Source organism: Callospermophilus lateralis, chromosome 1 (assembly GCF_048772815.1).
Source record: "Callospermophilus lateralis isolate mCalLat2 chromosome 1, mCalLat2.hap1, whole genome shotgun sequence".
NCBI classification, from domain to species: domain Eukaryota; kingdom Metazoa; phylum Chordata; class Mammalia; order Rodentia; family Sciuridae; genus Callospermophilus; species Callospermophilus lateralis.
This window is the reverse complement of record NC_135305.1, coordinates 96588889-96613839: the sequence shown is the minus strand read 5'-3', so window position 1 is coordinate 96613839 and position 24951 is coordinate 96588889.

Below are 24951 nucleotides of genomic sequence, written 5' to 3'. Positions count from 1 at the left end.
CTAGAAGGGGGAAACAGGGTATAGATGTGTTTATTTTTAAATTAAAAAATGAACATGCTTAATAAAATAAATATAAATTTTAAATCTTAAGTAGAATTGCCCACTACTTACAATGAAAATAAAAATAAAAATCCTACCCAGAATCAAATGGGGACTTCTGATTTCTAATCTGGCAAGCAGGTTAGGAGTCTATCAGAACCATAAGTAAAACATCGAACAAACTGAAAATCAACAACTCTTCTGAGATTGTCAGAGAAGTGAGGTCACAGGGAAAACCACAGCCCCAAAATTGGAGAGACAGACAGGCGGATACAAAGAATCACAACTAACACAAGGGCAAAAACCCACAAACAGAAACCACCATGGGAACCAGTGCTGGGTAGAAAGCTGGAACTGTAGTTGACAAATTGCTAGAGGGTTTTTCAGTGTGACCAAGTCTGAGAGTGAAAAACACTGGGATGACTCAGTTATAGAGGGTTCTTATACTTTTGGATTATACCTGTAGGAGCTCTACCAGGTATTCATAGTGAATATCAGGAAAAAACAAAACAAAACAAAACAAAAAACCCACTGCTTCCTATAGGGGGAGGGAGGAAAGAACCATTTTGTAATAGGGCATTCTTTTCTCAGCAAAGCTTTCCCTCAGGAAATTATTTTACCCAAGCCTAATCTATGGAGATGTATCAGAGCCTAATATACTCTGGGAAGAGAAATACTCAATTCCAGTCCCTTTAAGCCTTCCACACTGGGGAAGAGAAATCAACATCCCAGCCCCATGAAGCCATCCTATTCACCCATGAGTTAGGAGAGGACTGAGAAGCACTGGTGAGTTCCCAATCCAGGTGCACAGGCTCGCCAGAAGGCTGAGACCTAGCCTTGGCACTACAGAGTGCTCCTCTGCCCATGACACCTTCTTATTACATTATTAAAGATTTATTTTTCTCAGATTAAATTTTACCAATAAAAATAAAGATTTTATTTTTACATACTTTATCAAATTTACTGTTCGATAAAAAATTACAATGCATACTGAAAGATTAAAAATGCAATTTGAACAAAGTTTGAACAAAGCCCCAGAGTTAAATATGGAAGGAGTATTATAATTGTCAGAGCAGGAATTAATTTTTTAACCGAGAATTAAAAAAAATTATGATTAATATGCTAATAAATTTAGTGGAAAACGTAGACAACATACAAGTATGTGTAAATAATGTATGTTGGAAAATGAAAATTCAAGAAAAAAATCAAGAAGAAATGCTAGAGATTAAAAGCAGTGGACCACTGAGGTATACCTGTGATGGGTTATTGTTGTGCTGAATACAACTGCGGTATGAGCTTGAAGATCTGACAACAGAAACTCTCAAAAGTGAAAAAGAAAAGAAGAATGAAAATGAAACCAGAACTGAAAGATCTGTGGGACAACTTCAAAAGGTATAACATATATGTAATGGCAGTACTAGAAGAAGGAAGAAAGCAATAAAGCACAATATTAAAGCAATAATGACTAAAAGTTTCACTGAGCACAGCAGCACAGGCCTGTAATTCCAGTGGATGGGGAGGCTGAGGCAGGAGGTTTAATCCCCCGTCCCCAAAATAAATAAATAATGACTAAGAGTTTCCCACAAATTAATGTCAGACACCAAACCACGGATCCAGAAAGTTCAGAGAGCATCCACCAGGTTAAATAGCAAAATAACTGAACTTGAGAACATAAAATTCAAACTTCAGAAAAATCAAAGAAAAAGAATCATAAAAAGTTAAACATGGTGGCCCCTGCCTGTAATCTCAGCTACTCAGGAGCCTGAGTTAGGAAGAGCACAAGTTTGAGGGTCATCTAGGCAACTTTGTGAGGTACTATTTCAAAATAAAAATTAAAAAGTTCTGGAGACGTAGGTCAGTGGGCCAACAATATTTAATATTTATGAGACCCTGGGGTCAATCTTTAGTCTCTTTCTCTATCTTTCTATGAAATAAGGCAGAGAGAGGAAAACAAATTCCTTACCTATAGAGGAGCAAATAAAAATCACATCTGACTTTTCTTCAGAATCCATGTGAGGAAGCAGAGAGTGGCAAGAAATATTGAAAGTTTTGAGAGATGGAAAACCTACCAACCTAGATTTCTGAATTCTGTGGAATTATCTTTCAAAAGAAAGAAGAAAACTTTTCAGACAAACACAAATTGAAGGAATTTGTGGCCAGTATATTTTCCTTGCAAGAAATGTTTGTAAAGCAGAAAGGGAGCAGAAGGTCAGGTATGATGGAACAAGAATAAGGTACCCAAAGAAGGTTTATTGGGGGGTGCTCCCGGGCAAGGTTCACCAGTCCATGAAAGGGTGAGGGCCTGGGAAATTGCAGGCCAGAAGGGGAAGAACAATGCTAATAAGGGAAGCTGGAGGTAGGAGGCCTAAGCCATCTAAATTGCAGCTACAGACAGCAGGTTGGCTGAGCATCCGGTCTGTGGAGAGTTGGTCAGGGCTGTTGTGAGTTGACAGGGCGATTGCTTCAGCCAGTGGGAACACAAGGTGATTGGGGTCTGTTGCCATGTCAGCTTCTGATTGGCCATTTTGGGTCTCCTCAGCTGGGAGGAAAGTTCCCACCTACAGCCTCCATGAAAGGGGAGAGGGGGGGAAGGCTGCTGACCCAGCAATGTTAAAAGAAGTTCTTTAGAATGAATAAAAGTATATAGATGAGAATCTCAAATTTACAAAAGAAATGAAGAGCATCAGCGATAAAATAAGATAAAAAAAATAAAAAGCTAATTTTTCTTATTTTGAATTTTGTGTTAGAGACCTATCTAAGTAGGGACAGATCCAACAGGTTGAAAATCAGTAAGGCCATAGTTAAAATCGCCTGTGCCATCAATCAATTGGATATAACTGAACTCTGTAAAGGACTTCATCCAATAAAGGCAGAGTACACATTATTAAACTCACATGGAACATTCACCAAAGTGGTCCACATTCTAAGCCATAATCACCTTAACAAGTTCAAAAGAATAAAAATTACACAATGTCTGCTCTCAGACTGAAATGCAATTAAACTAGAAAGTAACAACCATATGGGACACAGTGGCACACTCCTGTAATCCCATGATTTAGGAGCTTGAGGCAGGAGGATTACAGGTCTGAGACCAGCCTCAGCAATTGAGCAAGATACTGTCTCAAAGTTAAAAATACAAAGAATGAGGAATGGATAGCTCAGTGGTAAAATGCTCCTAGGTTCAATCCCCAACACCAGAACAAAAACAAAACAGCCAAAAGATAGCTGAGAAATCTCAGAATACCTGGAGAAAAACTGACACATTTGTAAATTACACAGGGGCCAAAAAAATCAAGAGATATTAAAAAGTATTTGGAACTAGGTGAAAATGGAAGTACAACTTATCAAAATTTGTGGGATGCAGCAAAAATAGTGATCATGAGCAAATATATAGTACTGAATTTATGTAATAGAAAAAGAGACCTAAAACCAATTGCCTAAACTCTCTCCTTAAGAAAATAAGAAAAAAAAATGAGCAAATAAAATTTGGAGTACACAGAAGAAAAAAATATAAAAAAAATTAGAGTATAAATCAATAAAATGGAAATAAGAAATCAATAGAGAAAATCAATAAAACTAAATAGTTTCTTTGAAGAGGTCAATAAAATCATTAAGCCTTTAATCAGACTAAGAAAAAGAAAGATGATACAAATTACTAATATCAGAAATGAAAGAAGGGATGCCATTACAGATTAATACACATTAAAAGAATAACAAAGGAATATTATGGAAAACTGTATGTTCTCGAAATTGATAACCTAGATAAAATGGATCAATTTCTTGATAAGCCCAATCTTCTAAAACTGGAAGAAATCGACAACATTTATATATATATTATATATATATATATATATATATATATATATATATTCGATACATATATGTATATGTATACATATATATGTATATGCATACATATACATATATATATTTTAAATATATACACATTTAATTAAAATGTTAAGATATATATTTTAAATGCATACCTTATCTATCTATCTAAAATATGTACTTAATATACATTTAAAATATATTTATTTTTTAAAACATCTTTAAAAATTATTCAAATATATAATATTAGATAATATACATTTTATATGTGTTATATATATAAAATATATAATAATACTTACCTTTCAAACATGTATTATGTAGGTTATATTTATACATTATAAATGTTGTATAAATTTTAGGTACATATTATATACATTTAAATAATTGTAATCAACAATAAAGTGTCTCAAAACTGCAAGCACCAGGCCCAAGACATGTTTACTGTTAAATCATACAATTTAAGGAAGAAACTATACCAAATATCTATAATCTCTTTTACAACACAGAAAGTGAGACAATTATTAGTAATTCATTCTATGAAGCCTAGTATTATTTCAATATCAAAACCAGAGAAAGATATTATGAGAAAATGAAACTACAGACTAAAATCTCACATGAATATACTTGAAACAATACTAGAAAAAAATCAGGAAGTTCAATTTACCAATGTATAAAAAGAATTATACATCATGAGCAACTGGAATTTGTCCAAAGTATGAAAAGCTAATTCAATGTTAAAATACCAACTAATGAAATCAATAGATGAAAGAAGGAAAAACATATAATAAGATCAATAGATACAGAAAAAGCATTTGACAAAATTCAACACCCATTCATAGTAAAAACGAAATTTAAAAAATCCTTGGCAAACTAGAGATAAAGCAAAATATTTTCAACTTAGGAAAGGACATTTACAAAACAAAAACAAAAACACAAAGCTACAGTTATCATTATATTTAAAATGGTGTGAAACATGAAGCTTTCCTGCTAAGATTAGGAAAATGGCAAGGATGTCTTCTCCTGCTACTGCTTTACAATATGGTACTGAAAATCTTAGTTGATAAAATAAGTCAAGGAAAGGAAATAAAAGGTATACATATTGGGGAGGAAAAAATAAAACTGTTTTTACTTGCTGATGACATGATCATCTATGTAGAAAATCAAGTATTGAAAATCCCTGGAACTAATAAATGTTTATAGCAGGAATGCAAGACATAGGGTTAAAATTAAAAAGTCAATCACTTCACTATACACCAGGGACAAACAAGGGAAATTTGAAATTAAACACACAGTCATTTATATTAGCACTTCCATAAATTAAATACTTAGGTACAAATCTAAAAAAATGCATGAACATATATATAAAGAAAACTACAAAATCTAATGAAATATCCAAGAAGAACTAAATAAATAATAAAGATATTCTATGTTCATAGATAGGAAAATTCAATATTGTCAATATATCTGTTCTTCCTAAGTTCATCTATAGATTGAGTACAATCTTATTCAAAATACAAGTAAATTGTTATGTTGATACCAAAAACCTGATTCTCAAGTATATATGATGAGATGAAAGACCAGGAATAAACAATATTATACCCAAGGACTGCAACAAGGTTGTCTTTAAGAATTGACACTACTGATTTCAAGACATTATAGAGATCAGTAATATAGATTGTATATATAGAGAACTCTGAAGTACACCTGCATAAATAACAACTGAGCTTTGACAAATGAATAAAAGCCACACAATGAAGCACAGATAATCTTTTCAAGAAAGGTGCTAGTACAATGAGACACCCACAGATAAAAATGTGAACAAGAAACAGAACTTACAACCTTCATGAAAATAACTCAAAATGGTTCATAGATCTAAATGTAAATGGAAAACTATAAAACCCTAACAGATACCATGGGAGAAACCCTACATGACTTTAGGTATGACAATGATTTTTTTTTTATAAACAACACCACAGACATGCTCTAAGAAAGAAAGAATTAATACATCAAACTTCACTGAAGTTAAAAACTTCTGTTCTGAAAAAAAAAACTGTCAAGAGAATTAAAAAACAAGCCACAGATTTGAAGAAAATATTTGCAAAATATATATTTGATGAAGAAATGTCATCTAAAATACACAGAGAACTTTTAAGCTCAGAAAGAAGAAACAGACTGATTAAAAAATGAGTACAAGACCCCAACAGACACACTATCAAAGAAGATAATAGCTCTTTCAAACAAAAATATGAAAAGGTGCTCAACATCATGTCATTAGGAAATGACAAATTAAATCAACAGTGAGGTACTAGTACACACCCATTAGAATGGCTAAGACTCAAACGAAAAGCAACACCAAACAGGGGAGTTTAAGGTAGTGAAACCATTCTATGTAATACTATAAATATAGATTTGATTATATGTTTGCTTAATTTGTTGAACACACAAAACCAAGAATGAACCCTGATACAAACGATGGAATTTGTGTGATAACAATGTGTCTATGTAGATATGTTGATTGTATAAAATGTACCACTCTGATAGAGGTTGGTAATAGTGGGAGGGTTGTTCCTATGGGATTGGGGATATATGAAAACTCTATATTCTATCTTCCATTTTTCCATGAACCTAAAAATGCTCTAAAAACTAAACAATTTTAATTAAAAAAATGGGACTTTGACAAAGCAATTTTCAAAGGCAAATTAATGTCTTTAAAAGTATTGTTAATAAAACAGAAAGTATAAAATAAAGTAACTGAGTATTAAACTCCAGCTGTTTGAAAATATATAATAAAATAAGTTTAACAGGTATTGGACATAGAAAATGATAAATAAAAAGCAGAACCCAAACCCACAGATGATAGAAAAGCCAGTCAAGGAACTAGATATTAAAGAAATAAAAAGATCATATTTTAGATAAATTTATTCAAGGGGAGGAATGTAAAAAGACACAGAAGCACCCATAATAATGAATAAAAAGGAAGATTTTTATGAGAATTATTGCAATACACTTTAAAATTTTATTTGAGAGAGTGTTTCTGGAAAAACATAAATCACTAAATAAATCATGAGAAAATATAACATCTGATGGGCCAACAAAGAGAAACAGAAAAAAGACCAGGCAAAAAATTTCTTTTTTTTTTAGTACTTTTAAAAATTGTTTCCATTAGTGTGTTATAGTTAAACAGAATATTGGGGTTCATTTTGATGTAATCATTCATGTATGGCATATAATTTGCTCCACTTCGGTCCCCAGTGCTGCTTTTTTCTCTCCCCTTCTTCCTCAGCCTGTTCCCTTTCTACTGTATTCATTTAGAGGTTTTTTAAATTGATGCTTTGTAGATGTACTTCAAGGTGAAATGCATGTGGTATATTTGTTTATGTACTTAGTATACTTTGGTCAGCTTCATTTCTCCTTTTCTGTATGTGTGTGTGTCTCTTGGTCCAACTCTCTCTCATTCCATCTCTCTTTTTTCTATCCCTCTTTCTTTTTCCTGTGCTTATCCCCTATTCCACTGATCTTTCTTCTATTTTCATGCTCCCCACTTTTTACATATTTTGGTCTAGCTTCTCCATAAGAGGCATATAAGAGAAAACATTATTTCTAGGAAAGATTCCAGATCCAGGTGGTGTATAGGTGTATTCTTTCATATTTTGTCTCAAGGAAGAATGATTCCCACGCTCTTCAACTGCTTCATTAAAAAAAAAAAAAATGGAGTGAGGAAGTTTTCCAATTCTTGGTGAGCATAATTTGTACTGAAAACAGAACACACTCTTACAAAAATATCAACAGAATGATATAGATATTATAGCAGTAGTTACAATATTAACTAGCAATAAAATGTCATAATGAATTAAATGAAGTTATTTATCACCAAGTAGGATTTGTACTAGAAAATAAAAATGTATGAACATTACTAGGTCAATATTTCAAAATAGAAAAATCTCATAATCATGAGGTTTTAGAAAGGACAACAAAATTATGTGTGTATATGTATATATGTATTTATATACATACATATGTACATTTATAGATATATGTAAGAGAGATTAAGTATCATGTTAACAGTACTTGAAAGTGAAAGAGAAGTTCTCATTTAGAATGTATTAGAGAAATAAATCAAATCCAATAATGGATATGATGAACTCTTTAAGAAAGTAAAGCAAAGAAACATGTGCAAAAAAGTTAATAAATTTTGTGAGATAATGCTCACCCAAAATGGACAAAGAGGATTTTGCATATTCTAGAGAACCTGGGTATGCTCTAGACACTCCCACATTATGAAAAAGGTTAAATATATAGAATTAGTTTGATGATTCTTATTTCATCTATCCATAACTTTTCTGTATGTGTGTGTGTCTCTTGGTCTTACTTTCTCTTACATGAACAGACACAATCTCACATGGTTTCTTTATCGGTACATTTACAATCACACTAAGAATTAATGACTAGTTGCCAGGGGTAGGATCAGTGATGGGCTGTGAATAGACACAAGAGAACTTTTGAGGGTGATGAACATATTCTAAAACTGGTCTGTGCTAATAGTTACATAGCTATGTAAATTTTCTAAAACTTGTTGAATTATAGATCTAATATGGACACATTTTATGATTTGCAAATTATATCTCAAAAGTGCAGTTTGTCCAGCAGTTTAATTCCTAAAGGTGAATGTTATATATGGTATTAAGTATTAATATTATAATGGTATTAAGGCAGTGGAAATTTAATCTGATTATGGTATTTAGAGTTGTGCTGCTGGAAAGTGGTTAGATTAGGTCATTAGGGTGGAACCCTTATGAATGAATAATGGTGATTTTGTCAACAGAAGAAAAGAGACCACATAGAGATGCACACACACTAATTTCATTATGTGATACAGCTAAGTGGCACACTTATGAGGGCCTGCACCAGGCTGTTTGGAATTCTAGCCTCTAAAGAGCAGCCAAAATAATCCCATTTTCTTTATAAAGTAGCCTGCCTCAAGTATTTCATTATAATAAGGAAAGCTGAGTAACACAATATACTTAAGGTAAAGAAGAAAAAAAAAGAATTGATGAAATGCATAGCAGTATTACCTTTGGTATATAACAGGGCATTTTTGCTGACTATTTACATGTTCTCTAAGTGAACATGAAAAATTAGTCAACATACTTCATCTTTGCCTATACAAGATCTTATTTTATAGAAATTGAACAAAAACTCATTCCTCAACCACTTGAATCAATATAAACATTAAAAAATAATAATAAAGCTTGGCAAAGATACTGTATTTTCTCCGGGGCATATTTATCAGGTGATCTTAAAGCTCTATCAGCCTTTTGTTCATGTAATTCCAACAATGGAAATAGATTCAGAAATCTGATAAAACCAGATTTCAAGTTACAAGGTTTAGCTCACTCTTCATTTTGTATCAGGAATTTCTAGTGTCACATAGTCTCTCTAAACTCAAATTCTGTGCTACCTGCTCTGTTCTTTAATGGATTTTATTGGTTAAAATATTTTCTACTTAAAAGCAATTAAACAGCTTTGTTTTCTTTCTTAAATTTTTAACATTAACCATTTTTTCTGTCTCCCATTCACGTTTTTAGCTTTCTTTTTATTTTACTCCTCTGTTTTATGTATTTTACTCTCCAAATAAACTAAGTTACAATTTCCTATACAAACCTTGCACACTTGATCAAGCCTTAGAAAGAAACATGAAATCTTAAAGTTGGAAGTGATGATTGAGATCCATTGGCTTGATCTCTGATGGAATGCAGGCATCCTGTGTGTTCTTAGCATTTCTGGTGAATAGTTTGGTTACATGGAGCTCACCACGTCTCAGCTCAGTGAATCCATGGGCCTACCCTCGTTAAGATCAAGAATGCAGGCAGACCAAAGGGAATAAAATATTGGTGTCTCACTATTGTATGAAAGAACTGATTCTCCTACTTGCCAAATGCTGCATTTTCAAACTAGTAGTTGGAATTTTAAAAGCTATAAAATTTTGGTATTCAGGAAAGCAGCAAGGATAAACAATATGTGAAAAGTAAGTCTAATTTTCTAATAAGACCATTTATGTACCTTTAAATAATAATTTTCTGAAGGTTAATATATATGAGTGTGTGTGTGTGTGTATGTATATATATATATATATATATATATATATATATATATATATATATATACATATACATACTTAATATAGGGGTGTGTATGTGTATGTGTTTATGTGTGTTTGTGTCTGTATAGAATTAGGGAACAATAGATTCTTTCATTATTCCATTCGTAAGTCATTAGCTCTTCTCTCCTGCCTTCAGTTTCAAATAGTTAAGATGTGGTATTGTTTTTGAAAAGTTAAAGGAGGCAGTTAGGTAGCCTAACTAGGTGAAGACAGTATAGAATAAAGGACACAGGGAGACACAAAATAAATTCCATTTTATTCTGAATCTTGACTGATTATGTGACTGAAATTGCTGAAGTTCAGTTTCCTCATTTGGAAGATGAAAGTACCAGTAACTTTCTGAAGCACTGTGGTGAGGATCAGTGATAATCTATACTGATTCTCAGTTCCCAGAGTCCACTAATTGATGGCCATTACTACTGACTGTCCATCTCCTAAGCTTAGCTGATTCCCCTGTTTGAAGGACTCTGATTTTCACAGTGCTTTGTAATCTGGAAGTCCCTGGCTTGACTAGTGTGATTTTCTACTTCTCCCCAAGGCGAATCCTGGGTTCCCAGCCAAGGCCCACCTTTCCAAGATGGTTTGTTCCCCTTTTGCTTGAGCACTGTACAGAACCTGAGCAGACACAATCTCACGTGGTTTCTTTATTGGTACATTTATAATCACACTAAGAATTAATGACTGGTTGTACAGTATGTCACCAAAACCCATATATATGCTCCCAACAACATTGCAACTTTTTATATAAATTTTGAAATGGGTTTTTAAGTCTCAAGTTTGGGGGGTTTCCTTTGAGCAGTCATCAGCACACTTCTAGACAAACAGGGGCCCAGAGCTCAGAGGGGCACAAAAGAAGCAGGAGTATGAAATGGGGAAGGGCGTCGGCATTCAATCATTCAATACATGTCTGTTGAATCTCTACTACGTGAGGGTCTTTTTCTAGGTAGTGGTGATATATCAATGGATTAAACAGGCAAAACTCCTAAAGTCCAGGAGTTATATTCTTTATCTGCCATCCTGTTATGGGGAGAACAATAAAAGAGGAGAGTGGGGAAATTAAGAAGTAAAATGTTTCAGTCAGCTTTATCACTGCAGTGACCAGGAGACCTGAAAAGAAAAATTAGAAAATGTTTATTTTGGGGCTCACAGTTTTAGAGGTCTCAGTCCATAGATGAATGACCCATTCCTCAGGACCATAGATACATCAGGACATCATGGCAGAAACATATGGCAGAGGAAAGCAATCAGGACATGGCACCAGGAAGCAGAGGAAGAAAACTCCCTTCACCATGGACAAAATATAACTCCAAAGGCATGCCCCCAATGACCTATCTCCTCCAGCCACACCCTACCTGCCTACAGTCACCACCTAGTTAATCCTTAGCAGGGGATTAATGCACTGGTTAGGTTAAGGTTTTAAATGTTCAATCATTTCACCTCTAAATTCTCTGGCATTGCCTCACACATGAGCATTTGGGGGACACCACATATCTAAACCATAATATAAAATATATAATAAGTTCAATGGTTATTTTCAATGAGAGAAAAATAAAGCTAGGAGGGGATTTTAGGAATAAGGAGGTTTGTGTTACAGTTTTAGATAAGGGAGTTGGAGGAATCAGGATTGAGAAAGTGTTGTTTCTGTAAATACCTAATGGAGGTGAGGGAGTTATATGGATATCTGGAGAATACTCCTTAAGCCAGGACCTGGACAATTCTAGACAAGGTAAGGAATCCAGTGTGACCAAAGAGTCAGTGAGGAAAAGAGGGAGAAAACATGACCTCAGAGAGTTAAGGGGCAGAGGGTATGAGCCTTGCATGCCATTGTCAAGATTTTGATTTGTACTTTGAGTGACACCAGAAATCATGGTGAGTTTTGAACAGAGAGCTATGGTCTCACATACACTTAACAAGTTATTTCCCACTATTGTATTCAGAACAGGCTGTAGGGATTGTGATCTGTAGAATCCAGAGGTGGTCACCAATGAACCAGTCTACAACCCAGCTTTCAGAGTCTCCTAAGGCATCAGATATAGGCCCTAGAATTGGCTTTAAGCAAAGAAGTTGGTGGGAGTGATTCAGTGCTTACCAAGACCTGGAATCTTCAGATTTAGAAATTGTAAAAGCCTTAAGATTCCATATTGGAAGTTCTGCTACCCTGTTATATAACCCATGTGAAGAGACCAAGTGGAAAAGAAGAAGCCCTGAGAATTATATGAGGGAAAACAGAGGCCTGGATGTCCTAGCTAAGCCCAGCTAAACCCAGACAAGTTGAGCTTACTAAGGAGCCAAATGTGTGGGAGCCAGCTTGGACACTCTATCCTCATCTCCATTTGATGCAGCCACATGAGAGGCCTCAGAGAAATCAATCTAGTCCAGTACCATGTCCATCTGACAGATTCATTAGAATCAATCAAATGTGTATTTTTTTAAAAAACATTAAGTTTAGGGCAGGACTGTTACACAGCAGATCACTGGAACTGTGGGTAGGGAGTGGGCAATGGAAGAATCTGGAAAACAGTTCAGAGGCTGCTTTTGAAATAAGACTGGGGATGAAGATGGCTCAGGTCACAAATGAAGCAAAGGAGGAAGACTAGAGTGGTCAGGTTCCATGTGACTTAAAGGCAGAGAATTGTCTGAGGGATTGGATATGAGCTGTGAGAGAAGGAAGAGGTGTGGATGAGTGGAAGGTATTACCTGACTTTGATGGAGAGGTCTCTTGTCAAGGGGAGCCTCAGGGCCACCATACGAAAGCCTGGTGAACTTCTTTTTGTCCCCAAACAGAGGGTTGCAAACCTTTTACAATGAAGTGAGATGATAACAAGAAGATGAGAAACCACAGTAGAAATTGGTGGCCAAACCCCCAGAGGAGGATTTTGTAAGTCAAAAGTCTGCTTCCATGTTGTATAAGATGTCAGTGGCTTCAAATGAATCCTTTGAAAGAGTCTTCAAAACTGCTGACATTTCTTGGACACCATTTCACACTCCCAATTTCTCACCACCAGAGTTTAACATGCAGCCATCATGTTGCTTTCTTAGATACCTAATCTTTTTAAACCGAGCAGGAGACTTCTGGTTCTTCTTTCAATCCACATAACATCTACAAGAACATTTATACACAGTAGGTTAAATAAGCTCTTCTCTTGTTTGTACAGTGACTTCTTACCACAAAAGCCTTGCAGATTCATGGCAACTTTTCCCTTCATAGATCCATGCATGGTTCAGAGATAAAAGACAGAATTTTTATGTGTGAAAAGCTGCCTTATTAAAGTCCCACTTCCTGGGGAAGCAATGCATTATTTTCTCCATCTGGCATATGCTAAATAGTTGTGAAAATACAGGAAGTTCCTGTGAATTTCCTCAAAAAAATCTTGACAGGCTTTGCACTATTTTGGACTACTCTGATTTATATTATGACATTCACACTGTGATGAAACAAAATAAAACAATATAAAATAATAAAATAAAGTAAAACCTGGTCAGGCAGTAGGAAGCTTTCCTCACCTTCTGGGTAACAAGTAAGAACAGTTATATAAACAAAAACTAAAAATGAGGAAAGAACTTGTTTTGAAATACATGGAGTTGGAATTAGCTCAGTCATTTTAAGTTATTTTATCAACATTTTAGGAACACTTACTAAAATATTTGGTTTATTTATATTATAGAATCATGGAATATCTGAACTCCATGAAGCTTAGCATTATTCTAGTCTAGTGTCTCTTTGTACAGTTGAAATTCACAAGTCCAGAGGGGTTATGATTTTCCAGAGTCACACAGCCAGTTATAAGCAAAATAAATGCTAGAATTCAATTTTTCCTAGTTTTGTTTTATTCCCAGGGCACTCCTGAAATACTTGTAAAGTCTAAGTGTTTACACCTTGATACCTAAATGGTAGCACCTCCCTGACCAAGAAGGGAAGAAAAACCAGATGAAAAGTCAAGCAAAGGAATAAGGGAGAAGATGAGAGCAACCCCTTTCTTCTTTTACATTCTTTTCTCATTGTTACAGTAAGACACAATAATAGTGGGTAATGAAGGAAAGTCAGTGAGTTCAATCCTAAAAGGCATTGAATGTAACAATTCCCACTTCCTATCAATAAGCACTTGGCACCTCACTAGGAAAATGACACAGTGATTTGATTAAACACACAGACTACACTGATTCCTTTCCTGGTTACACAAATTAGAAATGTGTGACTGGACAAGTTACTTTACTTCTCTGTTCTTAAATTTCCTTATCTGTCAAATGGAAATAGCAATACTACCGTTCTCATTGGATTATTGTGACGATTAAAATTTTTTAGAAACTTAATACATGCCTGGCACTATTAAGCTCTGTATAAGTATCTAATTAATAAATGCACAAGTAAACTTATTTAATAGAATCATGTGCATTTTCTTGAAATTTCTCTATCATTTTAGGACTTCTAAGACAATTCTTATTCTGTGGTCGTCTTCTTTGCCAGTCTCACACACCACCAACAAGGTTGTTGAAGTTCTTGGCTTAGAGGAAGAGTCTATGGCCAACCCAATGAAGTAATTTCTTGCATAGCATATGGCTTCCAGGTTGGAAGATACTGCCAGGTAAGTAGCACCTGCAGAGCTCAGGCTGACCAGGGAAAATGATATCCCAGTTACACCCATCAGCAAGGTTTGCTAGTGCCACAGCTCTTGTTTTCCTAATCCATGAAAAGGCCTTTGACAGAGAGTAAAGGGAGAAGAGGAAAAAAAAAAAAAAAACACCTGAAAATCCTTCCCACACTTTAGTTTTTTTAGTTCCCCCCACCAATTGGATCTCTAGGTAGCATTTAAAATAGCATGAGAATTTGATTATATTTTTCTTGTGGCTCATGCTTGCCACAGAAAATGAAGACATTTTATTTTTTGATGATATATTTTTTTCCTAAAATAATTAAAGTCTTATTCATTATTGAATTCAGTAAACCAATTAATGTACATTATTTTTCTACTATACACCATGCCTATATTTGGCCTGAATTTATTATGCTAATTAGTAGGTTCTCTGGGCAGCACTCTAAGCCATGGTTGGAAAAACAGGATGTCTTTGAGGACCAGAAGAATGTCAATTCTTCTCAAGAGAAAGTGATGTTGATTAAGTATAAACAATAAGGAATAGAGGGTGCTGTGACAAATTGATGAGACATTTCCCAGCTAATGAAAATACAATTGAAAGATATTCATATATACTTCTTTTGCAGGGAGGGGAGTACCAGGGATTGAACTAAGGGGCACTCAACCACTAAGCCACATTCCAGCTCTATTTTGTATTTTACTTAGAGACAGGGTCTGACTGAGTTGCTTAGCACCTTGCTTTTGCTGAGACTCGCTTTGAATTTCTGATCCTCCTGCCTTAGTCTCCTGAGCCACTGGGATTACACGGATGTGCCACTGCACCTGGCTCAAATATACATTTTAATACTTCAAAAATAATCATCTTTGTTTAATAAAATTTGTTAGGAAGGGCATTTAAAAAATACGGAGCCTCATAGAGTTGTCCTCATTTTGACCCTCTGTATTTAGATCTAGCCAGGTACCTAGATGACTGGGTTAAGTTTAGAGGTAACCTACAACATTGGTCTACAAGCCAGCTTCATGAGAAAGACTCATTTGATCCTCCTCAGAACCTGTTCTAAGAGGCCACAATGCGAATGGACAGCTCTTAATCTACCTAAAAGGAAACACTCTCCGAAGAGAGAATGTTTCCGTCATGAACTCTTGGAGAGGAGGAACAACTGGTTGAGGCAGTACCCATGAACCTTTGATAATCATCCATCTCTGTCCTGTGAAAGAGCAAGTCTCTGGAATAAATTAATGGAGATGGGACTGTGGCAGAAGATTCCACCTTTTTGTGTTAGTATTAGTGTGTGTGATAACAGATGTTATGGTTTAGCTGTGATGTCCCCCAAAAGCTCATGCGTGAGACAATGAAAGGAGAAGTGATTGAGTTATAGTATTAATTTAATTGGTGAATTAATCCCTTATGGGATTAATTGAGCAGTAACTAGAGGCAGGTGGGGTATGGCTAGAGGAAGTGGTTCATTGGGGGCAAGGCTATGGGGTATATATTTTGCATCTGGCAAGTGGAGTCTCTGCTTTCTGATCACCATGTGACCTGATTTCCTCTGCCATACTCTTCAGAAACCATGGTCAGCCTCACCTAAAGCCCAAGGAATGGAGCCAGTCTTCTATGAACTAAGACCTCTAAAATTGTGAGCCTTAAATAAACTTTCCTCCTCTACAATTGTTCCCGTAGTGTCTTTTAATCACAACAGTGAAAAAGCTGACTAAAACAACAGGTTAAGATTAGTTCTCAGGTCACAGTTATGATGTTTGTAGCAGAACAAAATGGTACCATGCCAACAACTCAGAAGAAATGTATTTAATTCATCACCAGAGTGCCCTGAGACTTCAAAATTGAACAGGATCTCACTGTCTATCATTAGGAGACAACTACTACCCAGAGAGTCATGAAGAAAATAGAGAATTACCAAAGATTGAAAGAATAAACTAGAATAGTCTGGACGTTCAATGAAGTGTATAGGGAGTCCCATGGAGCCCTTTGACTCACAAGAGAGGAATTTCAAGAGTCTTCAAACTAAAAGAATTTTTCTGGAGGAGGCTGGGGTGCTTTAATGGGACCCCAGGACTCAGAAAAGATTAGGTCACAGAAAGTCTGCAAAGAGAAAACTAAGGAGCAGCCCATTTGGACCCTGCCACAGTGTCACAAAGTGAACAAGCAGTATTGGGTTAATTTAAAAATAGTCAAACCTGTGATATCAAGTTGAAAAAACTAGAAAATATTTTAAACAGCATTTTCCCATGACTGTGACTCAAGCAGCCTGAAAATCATATAGAAGCCAAGAACACAATGGGTAATTTTAAGGAGAGCCTCTGGGTGTCCCAGCTGCAGCATACACTTCACAAATTCAATATGACATTTGTATAAATTTAAGTAGGCATGAAATCAAGTATTTTTAACCATGAAATTTGTTGATTTATGATTTCCATAGGGTTCCCCCTCAGACAAGAACATCAGAATGTGGCCTGAAGGTTCTTCTTCTTACTGTTGGAAAACACCAGAGAGTTAGTTATTTTCCTCACAAGGAGTTTAGATTTAACTGAAAATCAGGAGTGGATTTTGTCAGTTGATGATTGACTCTTCTTTGACATTTCTCTCCTCCACCAATGGGCACTCATCTCTCTGGGTTGTCATCCCCTCTGCAAACTTTCAGGCATAACTATTTTCTGGCCTTCCACATACCACAAACTCTCAAAGAAGTCTCCCCAGTGACAGTCATCACCATCTGACAGATTGTCAAAACTCATGTGTTTTAAGACGAAAAATCTCCTTGGATTCTTTTGAAAGAGGAAGGCTGATACGGTACAAGAGGAAGCATTACCATAGAATCAATTTTTCCACTCATTCAATATTTCTACATGAGAAAAGAAAACAATGAAACATGGAGAAAACAGAATAAATTTGGGTTTAAAGACAAAAAAATCATGAATGCTCACAAAAAACTAATTCTAAATATTTCCCAATGTATTCGAAAAAAGTGTCTCAGGCCCCAAAATTGAGCATTCAATTTCTGTGCATTGACTAGATGGCCTTCAAAATGCACTCAATTTTTAGAATCTATGATTTTGTTTTCATGGGCACTTTTGGGCTGCATTTATTAAAAGACAATAGAAAAATAATATTTGAATTTTCAGCTTTATCTGTTTTCTATTTGGGGAGCCACTGAACTCCATAAAAGATGCAAGCAAAATGTAAGGAGGAGCAGCACACTAGGGATGTTAACATTTCCTCAAAACAGGGCTTCCATCTGCCTCAAGTATGGTATTTCACCAGGTACTCCTTTTGAACTCTGTATCCCTTCCTGTTACTTTTCCCAACAACTGCAATCTCTTTTTCCTCTGGAAGGATAGAATTTGGATGATGGACAAATGGATGAATGAACAAATGAAAGAAGAATTAATTATTCCTTTGAAAAATTCAAAATTAACTTATAAGTTTGTTCCATCTGAAATATTTGAAAATGACTCTATGATTGTACATTTTTAAGCATGAGGAATGCATTCTTTCCTGGGGCCACTGATGCCATTTGGGGTAGAAAAATATTTCCCAGTAATTTTAAAAGGTCTTCTGGTAGTGACCCTTCCTAAAAGGAGATATTCAACCAAGTGAGAGAGAAATCTTATTTTAATGGGTGTCTCAACTACAGGCAAAACTTGAAAATATAAGAGTAAGGAGTGAGAATATGAAGAGCCTGGGCAGATATTCACTCACCCTGAAATTCCTCTGCAGCATTCTTTATAGGTCTGCATCAGGGTAGGATGGAAGTCAAGGTTAAAACTCCATGTTGGAAAGATGTACAAGATCCAAATAAAGACAAATATGTATCATTGTGAAGTTAATATAAGAGGTGACACCTACACAAGATGGTGATGAACAATGTAGTTTTTAGGAAGACAAAAAGTTGGCAGAGAGACAAGGTTGAGTAGGGAATGCAGCCTCTTCCTTAAGACAAGTGAAAACATTAATCTCACCAAAGTACCATATCCATCCATCTCAGCTTGTTTCCATCTGCTGGAAGGAGAGCTGCTGTCAGGAGCCTACAGAGGTGATGATGCAAAGGGGTTTGGGATTGAGAAGTATGCCCATATATAAAATACTAGATGTTTTGATAGCCAAGAAGAGAAAAATTGTTATACTGAAACATGTACTTTTAAGTTATAAAGGACAGATTAAAAAATAAAATCGTGAAAGAAGGATATCATGTTATGTGTAGAAGAAAGTGGTGGCAGATCAGTTGACCCTTATCCAAGGTTTATTTTTGCCAAGAATTCTACTAACACCTTTACAAAGATTACTCTTAACAATACTATGTTGTTGTTACTATTGTTTCCTGATTCTATACTAATATTGATATGTAGATTAAGCTACTTACAGAAGATCATTGAAGTGGTGAACAGTAGAGTTGAAATTTTAAACCCAAGTAGTTTGATTACAGAGTTTGCGCTTCTAACCACATCAGCAGGTTGATTTCCACCCTTGTTAGGGAACTCTCAAAAACACAGTTCTGAGGTCCTGGGATGTATGTAGCTCAGTGGTAATGGGCTTACCTAGCAAGCAGGAGGTCCTGGTGTTTGATCAGTACCACCACCACCAAAAAAAAAAAAAAAAAAAAAAAAAGACAGAAAACAAACAAGCAAAAAAAAAAAAAAAAAAACCACACACACACACACACACACACACACACACACACACAATTCTGACTCTCTACTCTCTGATCGCAAATGTTTTTAATGAAAAAAAAAAGTGATTAGTACTAAGGTGGAACAAGGATCTCAGCCCTAGTATCAGATTGGAAGAAATTTTTCATCTGCCTACAGCTTTGATTTTCTGATTTAGATATTGGAAAGATAATAATTGTCTAATAGGTTATAATAAAATCTAAATTGAATACTGTTGTGCAGTGTTTAAATCAGCTTTCTTCACTGCTATAAGTAAAGGACCCAACCAAAACAATTGTAGAAGATAAAAACTTTATTTGGAGGCTTACAGTTTCAGATGTCTCAATCTATAGACAGCCAGCGTCATTCCTAAGGGCTCAAGATGAGACAGGAACAATGTGGTAGAAGAGAGTGGCAGAGGGAAGCAGTTCACATGGTGATCAGTAAGCAGAGAGGTGGACTCCACTCGCTATCTCAGATCCAAATATATACTTCCAAGCCATGCCCAAATTCCCAACACCTCCAGCCACTATACCACTTCAGTTACCACTCAGTTAATCTCTATCAGGGGATTAATTCACTTATTGGCTTAAAACTTTTACAACCCAATCATTTCTCCTCTAAACCTTCTTGCATTGTCTCACACGTGAGCTTTTGGGGAACACCTCACATCCAAACCATAACATGCAGTATAACTCAAACAACATCTTCAGAAAGTAAAGATGTCATATGTCAAATTGTTTTTCTTTCCACAGAATACTCCTAAATATTTTTAAAGTCAAATGTGTAACATATCTGTTCTAATTTTCTCACAAATTATTATGAACTCAAAAGAATAGCAGCAAATTAATTTTCAGAAAATTTTAAAAGTTTGACAAAGTACATTTTTATAAATATTTGTTCACATAACATGATACTCCATATGTGTAATATTTTTATTTAACTTTAACTGATTATAAAAACAGGAAGATTATACATATAGTGGGTTAATGTGATGTTTCAATACATGTATATTTTGCAAGTTTAAATCAGATTAAACATATCTATCTCCTCAAACCTCTATCATTTCTTTATGGTGAAAACTTCCCATATATTTTCTTCCAGTTTTCTGAAGAGTACAGGTCAATATTCTTATCTATGGTGACCCTTTTGTGTATACTAGAATTTCTTTCTTGCTCTTAATTGTAACTTAGTACCCATTGACCAATCTTTCCCATTACTCCCTCTCCAGCTTCTCATAATCACCATTCCATTCCCAACTTCTATAAGATTCACCTGTTTTAGATTCCACATATGAATGAGATTGAATAGTAACTTGTCTTTCTGTACCTGGCTTGTTTCATTTAATATAATGATCTCTACTTTCATTCGAGTTGAAAATGACAGGATTCCTTTCTTTTCATGGTTTAGTAATATTCCATTGTGTATAAGTACTGTGTTTTATTTATCCATTCCCCAGTTGATAGATACTGTGGGTGTTTTCATTTCTTAGTAATTGTGAATAGTGCTGCAATAAACATGGGAGTGCAGAAGTATCTTTGATATACTGTTTCCATTTTTTTAAACTGTATACTCAGGAGTGGGATTGCTAGATCATATGGTAGGTTAATTATTTGAGGATATTCCAAACTGATTTCCATAATATATGTACTAATTTATGTTCATACCAACCATGTGCAAGCTTTCCCTTTTCTCCACATCCTTGCCAGCACTTGTTTTCTTTAGTCGTTCTGATAACACTCATTCTTACTAGGGTGACATAGTATCTCAGTGTGGTTTGAATTTTGTTTTCCTGGTGATTAATAATGTGAAGTGCTAAAAATCAGTAGCATTATTATATGCCCATAGCTAATTATCTGAAATAAAAATTAAGAAAGCAATCTCATTGATAAGAGTTTTTTTTTTTAAAAAAAAAAAACCTTAAAAACATAGAAATAAATGTAACCGAAGAGGTGAAAGATATCTACAAAGAAAATATAAAACATCATAAAAAACTAAAGAGGTCATAAAAAGTTGGAAAGACATCTTGTGTTCATGGATTGAAAGACTCAATGTTGTTAAACTGTCCATACTACACTAAGTGGTGTACAGATATAATGCAATTATTATCAAAATACATATGATAATATTTAATGTGTTTTACTGACATATGAATTTCCTGAAGTAAGCCTTTCATAGTGCTGTGTAACGGATACCATGTTTTCTTAGATACTCTGCTTTCCTGAACATATGAAGAAAATATAATAATTAAAAGATGCTTGTAAGTAATAAAATTCTGTGGAATGTTATTCTTATTACCATAAGAAATCAATGGAGTTGGACATACATGAATACTTCTTCAAATTCAGATATTAGGAAGTTTTGTTCTAAAGTTGAGCTTAGCATAAAAAAAAAACAAGTTCTCTGTAATTTCTGATAGTTACATTAGAAAGGCTCAAGTGGAAAATATACTTAGGTCTCAAAAAAAAATCACTAAAAACAACACATGTATTGAAGATGAAACTCAAATGATTGATCATCATTCATCCGAGAGGCATAGGAATAAATATGCAAGTGAGATAAGAAGGATAGTCGGTTTATTCTAGATAATCTTTAAAGGACCATGGTTATGGGGAAAGTTTGAGAAGACTGGATATGAGTATATGTAAACAATTTGAAAAAGGGTGCTAGGTGTTTAAGATGAGTCATTATAAAGAGATGGAAGCAAACAATCTCCAGATGTCTATTCAAGTGACAAATGAGTCTGTATTCAGATGACATTGTAGACAATGTCACCAATTACTCAATTACATATTAGAACTCTGTATTATCAATAATATTTTGTTGATAAAAATGCTATTTCTTGGTTGTATATACTACATTTGTACAATCAGCAATATTTTCAAATAGTTGACTAAAGAAAATAGGTTAATGAAATTCTCAAAATAAATGTGGATATTCATAACTTAGATTTTTAAAAATGATTTTTATAAATTATAGAAAGCAACAAAATTGAGAAACATGAAATTTATGACATTGTATAATGTTTGCTTGGATCCAAAAAGGAATAACTATAAGTGCATTAGCTTTACATTACTGTAACATATATCTGAGATAATCAACTTTTAAAGAGAAAACCTCACAAGTTAAATGTTCCAGTCCATGATCAATTGATCCCATTGTTCTGGCCCTTGGTGAGGGGCACATGATGACAGTATTAGGTGGGAGAGCAAAACCACTAATCTCATAACTAAGGAGGAAAAGAAAGAGAAAGATACCAGGGTCTCCCCAACTGTTTCCAGGGCATGTCACCAGTGGCCTGACCAGAAGACCTCCCACTAACCTCATCTCTTAAACTTTCCACCACCTCTCAGCAGCAGCAGGCAGGAAACCAAGCCTTTAACACATGCAAATTTTGAATTGGCCAAATCATCCTAGCTCCTGCTACTGAGGCTTCTTCAACAATTTCATGCCCACCCTTTGGCATCTACAACATGAAGACAACATCCTGGCTGGCCAGAACACCTTCATCTTTCACTTCTTCCTTCCAAACCATAATCCAAGCAAGTTTTCTCAGTCCTCTGTTAAGATTTATCTAAGTCAAGATTGCTTTCTTTGGGATTTTGCTTATCAATTAAAAGACAACTCATAAATCTACCCTGCTAATCTGAACAAATATGCTTCCAGATGACTTCATGTAACAGTCTTTGCATTTTACCATAATTCTGAAGTCATAATGGAATATTCAGATTCCCCCCTTGCTCTTAAATTATACCAATTCTGATCTGAAGCAAGAACCAGTGCATTTCATCCATTCTACTTTAAACTCCATGATGCAGTTGACCCACTTCTGGTCCATTATGCATTTCCTTTTGGTCAATGTGATCTCTGCAAACCCAGGGCAACCTGACCTTATCAGAACAATGCTTCTGCCTCCTGGAAGAACTTGTTTCTATATATAGACTTGGTAATGACAGTTTCTCTTTTTTTCCCCTGAAAAAAAAATTTATCAGTATGAATACATGGTAGATATACTTGCTGCAAATGGTGGATATCAGATCCATTCATTTGGGCTCCAAGCATTGGGGCTCAATTGTTTGAAAAATGTTGTGACAATGCAACACAGACGGGACAAAATGCTACAATTTGCTCTCCAAGAACTGAGAAAGAGTGATATTAGCAGCCCCTGACAAAGTGTGATTTCATTTTTCCTGTAGTAGGTATACAAACAAGGTTTAAGTGAGATTTTGTCTGCTAAGGAAAGGTTGTTGTTAATATCTTGACATAAAGAATGTTGGTCTTGAATCCTTACACTATCCTCATAATTGGGGTTCTAGTCCACATAAGAAGGTTTATGCAATTTTGATTTTTTTTCATGCCTTTTTGCCCTTGGGGAGTACCTAATAGTTAACTCCATGGGCCAAGACCTGCCTGATGTTATTTGCCGTCTCACCCATTGCATCAACTCCTTCTGTGTATGCCTCAAAACTTGTTTACAGAATAATGTCTAAAATGCATTGATGAATCAATGTAAATGAATAACATTTGTCTTATCTCAACTATGACATGTGTAATCACTTCCTGCAGGATGGAACTTGTGAGGCATCTGGCGTCAGACAGACCAAAGAGACTTAATCGTGGTGGGGTATTGTTTCCTTAGGGGATACATCAGATTCTGATTTGGGAAGTTGGCTGGAAACTTTGATTTTCATGAAGGATATCAAACATTATAATTTCTAACTATGGGATTTAATTTATGTAAAACTTTTATAGAATCTAAAAGGAGAATATTGGATGTCTGTGTTATGAAAAGATAATAGGATTTTATAAAACTTTGCTCTGAATTCACTCGCATGGGTAGCATACCTGTAAGAAGACTGACCTACCTATTTTTTGGTGGAATAAGTCCAGTTTCCAATGATTAGGGCAATTCTAGCAGCAGGATGGTGCCTGGCCTATCATAAGTACTTAGCATATGTTTAATGTGTTCTATAGATGGATCCAGAGCAATTAGTAACACCACCTGCCCTAACAATACAGTGGTGTACTGACTCAGGTATTCCCATTTTTACATACTTATGAAGGTCATCTTGGACAAGTGATAAACATACAACTTCCAGAGCCACCACAGATATCCTCAATTAGAGTCTCCAAGAAAAACACTGGGAATAAGTATGTCTAATGCACCAAGTATATTTTTGTTATTAGTCAGGTTTCTCTGGAGGAACAGAACCAACAGGATACATATATACTTGATTATAAAAGTGGATTTATTAGACTGGCTTACATTATCAAAAACTGAATGGTCCCACAATGATCATCTGTATGCTGGAGAACCAGAGGGACTAGCAACTGCTCAGGCCAAGAATCTGGAACCTCAGAAAAAGAAGGACCAATGATGCATACCCTGTCTGAGACTGAAGGCCTATAAAATTCCTGGAGAATTTCTGATGAAAGTATACATTGGATGAGTGGAAAAAGCAGTCTGCAGTCCTTGGGCAATGAGAGAAGCAATAGATAAATCCACTAAACCTTTTTCTTCAACCCCTGTTTCATTTGGGCCCCCAGCCCACTGGACAGAATCACCCACATTCAGGACAGGTCTCCACCTATAGTATGCTGTCCCACATGCTGGTCATCTCTGGAAAAACTCTCATAGACAAACCCAGAACTCTCTGAACC